Here is a 9,016-nt window from a genome sequence, read left to right as displayed (position 1 = left end):
TCAAGTGATTTTTTTGTGGTTACTCACACTAGGCAGTTGGTGTAAGACCAGAGTGTGACTATAATTTTCAAATGTTTTTAGGTCAATCAAGTTTGAGTATTGATGTTCACCCCAAAATTGTCCTTTGGATGTATATGTTGACCTATAATTTAAAAGAATAATTGTACTTCATTATCCCTGTTTTAATTTGACACAAGTAATTTTAAAGTTCACAGATACCTTACATTTTCTCTTCGTACCTAACTTCTTACTCTACTTTTATATCTTTATTTCCTTATAGTTTATTTTATTTCTTTTCCTCTTTACATACCATCTTCAATATTTCTTCCTAAAACTAAAATAAAACAAAAGCTTTTGTAGCTTATGTTTGTATGTGGGTCTACATGTATGTCATTGGTATGTTAGTAAAGATAGACAAATTTATGACAGACCTATATTTTCATTGTTTATCAAATGTGGGGAGTTTTCTATGCCTGACTTCTCAACAATAGACAGCCAATGGAAACAGTGGGCTACATCGTGTCCCAGAAAATCAAAGAAATCATTGTGTCAAAATTTATGTTATTTTACTAAATGTGTTATTTATTATTATTTTATTTTCCTAACCCTTAGAGTTACAGACTTATTATATGTTGCATATACTGATATCATAAATAGGTAAATATTTAAGGACTTTGTAACAGCCAATTTTAAAAAGGTCATAAATTATATGCAAGTTATATTTGGCAAATGAAATAATAACTAAATTAGTTTAGCATACCATAACACAGGGAAGATTCTGGTTCAAAAAATAATGGAATAATTCAAATACCATGCTAGTGATAAAATGAATCATGCATTCATGTTATATAGATTTTGTTCCTTTGACCATAAATTATCAATAGAAAACTCATTAATTTACTTGAAATGTGATAAGAAAATAATAAAATGTAGGAAACTGCTCTATGTTTATAGATACTTAGGAGTTTGTACAGTTGTGATTTCATAAATGCCTTTTTTCTTATGAAGCAGTGTGTAGGTAGAATTATGACATATACTTACTAGGTAGCAGAGCCAGCATTCAGTTATCAGGAAAAGAAAGAGCCATACATAAGATTTCAGGGAAGCTACAAGTTGACAGCCAGAAACAGAGAAAAGGAAAAGAAATCAAATACACTGCATGAAAGTGCAAAAGGATAGTCTGGTTTACATTCTGGAAACTTCATAGTTGGAAAGGAAAAGAATCTGAAGATGAAAAACTATTGGCACACAATTATCAGAGATAAGTTACAATAGCTAGGACAAAAAAGACCATGTTGTGTAATTCATAGAGCAAATTGACTAGAAAAAGAGAGTCAGTAACTCATATGGTAGTTTGTTATATCTACAGTTTCAGAAATGAAATTATTCAGTCATGATTTTAACATGCTTTAACTTTCTCATGGTAGGCTTCACTTCTGTATTTCTCCGAGGGTAAACAAGAAAGTTCAGAAAAGGTGTTCTAAGAGTATAAAATACTGTCACCATCTTGTCGATGGTCAAAGTTGTTGGGGATTGTGTATATACAAATATACAAGGCCCAAAGAACAAGACATATACAATAATGTGAGAAGTGCAAGTAGAGACAGATTTTTGCTTCCCTTCTGCACTGCAGTTTCACAGTGAATGCAAGATAACAATGCATGAGATCATCAAAAGTATGAAAATACATGAGCAATGTGCCCCACTGTTATACATGAACAACAAGTCGATTATATAAGTGTTCGTGCAAGCAACTTTCAACAAGGGCTGCAAATCACAGAAGTAATGGTCAAATTGGGTCCACAGAAGGGCAAAATCAAGAGCAAAATAACCTGAGATGTGCCATGTATAAAAGACCCTATGAAGGCAAGAACAATCAAGATGAGACAGACCTGCCTTCTCATGATGTTTGGGTAGTGCAAAGGCTTATAAATGGCCACATAGCAATCAATAGCCATGAAGATGTATGGATAAATATCTCCATGCTACCAAATAAATGTAGTACAAACACTAAATAGCACCACAAATATTTCTGTCATGTACTATCTGTATAATTACACTAGCAATACCACCTATGGATATACCCAAAGGAATGTAAGTCAGGTTACAACAAAGGCACAGGCTCACTAATGTTTACTGCAACACTATTCACAATAACTAAGCTATGGAAACAAGTTGCCTCACCACTTATAAATTGATCATGAAAATGTGGTATTTGCATAAAATGGAATGTTATTCAGCCACAAAGAAGAATGAAACTTTGTCATTTGCAGGTAAATGGATGGAACCATAGAACATCATCATAGTGAAATTAGCCAGACTCAGAAGACCAATATCTCCCTGATGAAATATAAATTTTCCATAACATAGTGTATGTTTTACTCCATTTTGCTCAGTATAATGAAATACATGAGGCAAGCTAACACCTTAAATGAGGTTTATTTAGCTCACAGTTTTAGAAATTCAAAGACATGACCCACACGTCAGCTCAGGTTTCTTGAAGATGTCATGATTGATAGGATGAGTATAAGTTGGAGGAAATGATCAAGTCTCAAAAAGGGAGGCCGGGAAAAACTGAGGTACCACTGCTAACAGTATGCCTCTGATTATCTAACTACCTTCTACTAGTTTTAACCTCCCCATTGGCCACCACCTTATATTTGATAGTTTTGATAGTTGGTTAACTCTCCAACATATGAACCTTTGGGAGACACATGTAAATGATATGCAAAGGATAGTTTCACACAATTATATCAACTGAAAGGCATGGTTTTGCTAAAGATGACATATGGATATGCCACACACTTGTGTAAAGGTGTCATCTGCATGTGGGCACCACATCTAAGGAAGTATTCATTAGCATGAAGGTCTATATATTTATATATATTTTTAGCAGTGTAGATGTAATCAAGGAGAGTGTGGTATACAGTAAGTATTCCTCATATAGGGACGTTAGGCATCTTTAGAATAAAGCACATCTTTCTAACTTTTTATTACCATATATTAATTGTGTAAAGGGGTTTTATTGTGATATTTCCACATATATACATATATATATATATATATATATATATATATATATACACAGTGTGCTTTGATAAAATGTATCTTATACTTCTCAAATTATTTATCTTATCAAATTACTCATCCCCCTCAAATTACTCTTTCATACCTCCCTCTCCATTTTTAATAACTTTTTATGTGTTTCATTGTCCCATTTTCAAGCATGCATATAATGCACTTCAATAATATTCACCCCTCCATCACCCTCTCCTTCTCATTGCCCTCTCCCACTGATTCCCATCATGTGAGCAGAAGCAGCTACAGAATGTCTGCAGCTATAAGAATCTCACAAAGAAGTGGTGAAAATGACTGAGGCAAAGTGATAGAAATGTGGGGGTACATATTTTATCTTACATTTCATTTGCCAAACAACCATTTAATTGCTTTTTTTCTTCTATCTTCCAAGATAGTGCTATGATTCCCCACCACTGTACTACTTATTCACATACTAACACTGTAGCTTCTAAGGTGACACTCTCCTTCTAACTGACAGAAAATAAGAATAATAAGAGGTCTCCGTAGTAGCTCCAAAATTGTATGCATGTTTGTCAGCCATTTGGCTATATAGAGGGACTTTTGTCATCCAGAACTTTGTGGTGACTTCCAACACTGTCCATTCATATTGTCTATTGACACACTAGTAATGATACTTTCTAGGATTCTGACACTCTCATTTTAGGATTAAGGCTTATAGCTTAATGTAGAGAAGGGGGAACTAAAAAATGGAATTTTTCACCATATAGAACACAAAATGATTTTACAGGAGCTATCTTGGGTATTCTATGAGGTCACTTTGTTTGACTTCTTCCCTTAACTCAATCATAAATTTACTTTTAGACATGTTTTCCTTGGCTGCACACCTTTTCTTGTTGCAATGCTCATTGTCCTTTCCAAAAAGTGGTCTTTGTTCAATTTCCTTTGAGGTTTTATTTTCAGATATGAGTTAAGCTTACATATTTTTGTCTGTAAAATATATCTTAAAATTGAATATGAAGAAGTACTCATTGAATTAGAGCAAAGTGAAATACATTTATACATGAAAATGAAGTATCTCAAATTCCCTGGTTGATATAATCAAATTATATATTAATTAATAGTTCTTATTTAATAATCACTTAAGTTTGAAAGTTTGATTAGAAACAGTACATGTGAATTACAAATTAAGTTTTTTTAAATCATTCTGCCTATTTCTTTTTTTTCAGTATTTTTTATTATCATATTATTGGATATGGAGGCACATTGTGAAATTTACCAAAGTTCTTACAATGCATCAGATTTGAATTCATACCCTCCATCATTCTCTTTATTTCCCCTCACCCCATTCCTTGAACAGTTTCAATGGATCTCATTTTTCATTTTCATACATCAGTACATAATATTTTCACTATATTCACTCTCAAAACCCTCCCCTTGTATCCTTCTCACCCCCTACTGGTGCTAGTTTCCCGAAAGAACTTGTTTTACCTTCCTGTTTTCCATTTTTAAAAAAAAGACTTTTTTGTTTGTTTAAGGTAGCTATAGAGTGAATTTCATAGTGACTTTTCCATGTATATATTTATTGAAACCAGAACTACTTCAAATATAGCTTTATTTCAGTGTACACATATTAATCATACAAGATTGTGGGAAATGTTGTAATTGTTCAATGCATGTATTTGATGTGAAGTGAACAGAATAAGGTAACCAACATATGCATTATCACAAGACAACTCTCATGGCTTTGTGCATGCAACATTCTAAATAAATTCCTCTACTCGGTGAATTGGACTAGAAAATTGAATCTTGTCAACCATATCTATCTTACTGTGCTATTGGTAAGGGGGGACAGACAGTGGATTTTCAACAATTACAAGGGTAATTTGGATTAGACATTTAAAGTACTGATAGAAACCATATTTAAAAATCTATGGAGTTTGGGGCTCTGTGTTATCTAACAGTGAGAGGAAAATTGACAAAGCCTTGTGATTTTCAATTCAGACACTCATAAAATCTCATTTTGCAATGATTATAAAACATCAGTAAAAGACATTTTTCAATTTGTTTATGTCTTGCTTATTTAACAAGCAATTACAATTAAACATTATTTACATACGTCCAGATAATCAATGATCTGAAAAGAGATCTCAATTTTACAAAATAAAGAAAACTGCTTGTATTGATTTGGCATAATGGCCAAAAAATTTTCTTCTTCTGAATACGGAACTGGGAGAATTGGAAAATGTTCTTTGTGGAATATGAATGAACCCTGTTGCAACCTGCTCATATTAAAGTTATTGACAATCTTTGAAACATAATATACTGTGTTCAGTAAGAAATGGTCATAAGCACACAATGTGCATCATGTTCACTTTCACTGGCCCTCGTCACATTAAGCATGTCAAATTGGCAGCCGCCAATTTGATTGGAATGATAAACTAAGGCACAGAAATAACATGGTATGATTTGATCATGAGATTATGAAGTGGTGGTTGTGAGTGTGTGCATTATACATACAAATTAGATTATTTCAAAATGAAAATCCTCAATTTAAAATACTTTAATATAAAACTGAAACTCCAGAGATAAGAAACACTAGATATGATTACTATTCTGAGAAGTCTGAATTTTAAATTTACAGTTAGTGTTAAGAGGAAAAATTCTACTTATATCATATATGATATCCAAATAAACATGCAACTGAGATGCTAAACTATTGTATGTCAAGTACACAGGTATGTCCTGAAACTCCATTTTTCCTGCAATTATTTTTATAGTCAAAAGTGATTAATAAGCTATAAGAATCAAGAAACTCTTTTAGAGTAAGTCAACACTTTTCATACACATTCTTCTTCATTCATTGATATTCATCTTTCCTTTGTATAATCCAGCTGCCCAAATCTCCCAGGTTCTTTGTGAAGATAATGTGAAAGACCCCAGGATGACAGGATATCACATCCAAACAGAATGCTGTTCTCTCCCTCACCATTCAGAGACATTTGAGAGAATCTTCAGGGAAGGTTGAGGTTTCCATTGGACTTTTGAGTCTTTGAAGTCTGAGCATGCATCATTGAACCTATCTCAAGCAAGGTGGGAGATTACCAGAGGTGTATGTTTAACAGTGTCCTCAAATACTTAGGTTAGAATGAAACAATGTCTTTTTCTATCTAATTTCTTTTGGATTACTATGGATATCCAAATGTCACTGGACTACAATATGGACAAAAATCAGTATACAAATAAAGCCAACCTGTCTGTTATTAGTTAGATAGATAGATAAATAGATAGATAGACAGAGATAGATGATAGATGACATAGATATAGATACAGATACCTCTCTCTATGCATACATGTGTATAAATATATACCTGCCAAAGAATGTTTATTCTCTAGTTCATGCAGCCATGTCCAAAATTCAGGCAGGAGAAAGACTTTTACACATATAAATTTCTCCAGGGAATTTATGATCATTGAAACTTGTTACACAAATTTTAAGAAGCCATTGTAATCAGGTGACTACTCTTATTCTAGAGTTTAAATGTGTGTGTGTGTGTGTGTGTGTTACTGTGTTACTGTAGATAAAGCCTGGGAACTAACTGAGTCCTAGGCTCTCAGCCCACAGATTAACACTCAATCATTATATTTTGCCATCCACTTTATGACTAAAATATGTGCAGTTTATGTTCATGGCATTAACTTTCTAAAGTTTCCCATTTTATTCAATGAGAAAGATGTTTAAGGGATAAAGTAGGATCATGCTTGGAAGACAAAAACTGGTTTAAAATCTTAAACTAGTACTCCACAGGGATTTCCACCTACAGGTTTTTCACTTGAAAATTTCATTATTCAATTGAAATACTAACTTTGTACATTTTTAAACAGACACAAATATGATAAAACACCAAATGTTAAGGTTATACTAAATTATAAGGATAATTGACAATTGGCAATGTTTTACCGTTCATTAGTATGGAACAGGATTAAGACTAATATTAAATCACTATACATTCACTATATCAAATTTAAATAAAATAGATCATATAACTTTCAGTTTCAAAAAAATTTCTACATTTCTTCTATGCAACCTCACGTAATATGTCAAATATCCAACAAATTTAAAATTTTTAATTTAAGTTTTTACCACATATTATTTTGCTACTTACCCCTTAGTGTCATTGAGTTCTGTTGTCAATGTACCTTCAATATGCTGATCACATAAACAGACAAATATTTCAAATCACTGTTATAGTGCAGAAAAACATCTTATCAATATATGTCATTTATATAAATAGCCAAAGGAAACAATTAGAAAAATTAGTAAAGAATATAAGAAATGCCTACAGTTGGAAACTATGGATATATTCAGAAATATTAGTGATAAAATGAAATATGTTACATGGATATACTACTTTTTTGCACAATAAATGATCAAGAGCAAGCTTACTACTTTATTGGAGATGTGTTACAGAAGGAATTGAAAACAGAGAACTACATCTTCTTTAATGATACTCATAGGATTGGACAAATGTGAATGCATATATGTTATTCTTCTAATTGAATCATTGTGTAGACTGAATTTTGACATACAATTTCTATGCAGCAATGCCAGAGGTGACCTCTCAGGAAAAGAAAGAGCCACACTTAGGATTGCAGGGAAACTATCATCTATGGTCAGAAGCACAGTGAAGGAGACATTAAATCAAATACATTAGATAAGAATGAAAAAGTAAATAGATTTACGCATTTGAAATTGCCAGATTGTAAGGAGAGCACCCACAGTTAGTCTAGGGACTGTGGTTTTTGAAAAATGTGAATCAGCAAAGGACAAATAACATAAAAAGTACATGGGGCTCCCAAATGTCTAGCTGGACCTGATGGCCACAATAGTGACCATATTCTCCACTACAATACCCATATAGAAGATTAAGAAAACAAAAACCACTAATTTCTCCTTCAGAGGATCCTCTGTCAACCCTAGCAATATAAATTCAGTTACACTGTTGTTTTGATGCATTTCTTCAGTCAATGCAGGGAAATCACAGATTGAAATAATCTGCAAAGGAGAAAATAATAACATATGAATAATTATACAAAATTTGGTGGTTAAATAAATATTCTTAATTATAAACTAACTTTTCAATGAGATATCACTTACCATTCTAAGTTTTCCTTAAATTTAATTTAATAATTATCTAATAGTTATCTAACTGCACATGACAATGGTAAAATAGTCAATCTTCAAAGAAAGTAAATGTCAGTTTGGGGGATGTAGTATGAATAGACGATGTTGATGGCTCAAGGTGCTTTATTAGTTTAAACAAAAACTTGTTAATATTGTTGTAACATGTTAAAACAATGAGGAAACTACTGCAAGATTTACCTCAATAAACTTTCACATGATTGGAACTTGGTGGTTGCATTTTAGCATAATTATATAGTAGTTATTTTGAGTCTCTTAATAATGACTTTTTACTTTCCTTAGTAATGTCTAGATGACAGATAGATAGATAAATATATGACAGATAGATGGATAGATGGAAGTAATGAGTATAAAATTTTAGCAATGAAGAATAATTCAATTGGTCTTTTCCAAAATAAGAATGTATTTAAACTCTCCTCCTTAACTCAATTCATTAACTTTAAATATACCACTCAAGGTTTGATATTTCTGAGTCCTACAAGAAGTTTTCACATAATAGAAGGAGTTATTGGAAGCAATAGAAAAGAATAAAGAAAGCAATACATAAATCAGTACATTTCTTCAAATTCAGGTTTTAAGAAAATATCAGAGATTTAGAAAATTATCTCTAGGTGAGTCAGTCACAGCTGAAAATTTCAATGTTATTGTAAATATGTATATTTTTGAGTTTATACCCTCACTTCAGTAAGATTGTATGTATATAAAGGACATATGTAGATTTATTAAATACAATAAAATTTATTATTATACCATATGCATAATTAATGATAACATAGT

General features: G+C 32.0%; 1 pseudogene; it reads right to left on the bottom strand.

Annotated features, from left to right (window-relative positions):
• Nucleotides 1-1,383: 1,383 nt before the first annotated feature.
• On the bottom strand, nt 1,384-8,053 carry LOC141421567 (olfactory receptor 4C11-like; annotated as a pseudogene).
• Nucleotides 8,054-9,016: the final 963 nt, after the last annotated feature.

This window comes from Castor canadensis, chromosome 1, assembly GCF_047511655.1.
Source record: "Castor canadensis chromosome 1, mCasCan1.hap1v2, whole genome shotgun sequence".
In the NCBI taxonomy this organism is placed as follows: Eukaryota; Metazoa; Chordata; class Mammalia; order Rodentia; family Castoridae; genus Castor; species Castor canadensis.
This window is presented reverse-complemented; position numbering and strand designations above follow the sequence as displayed.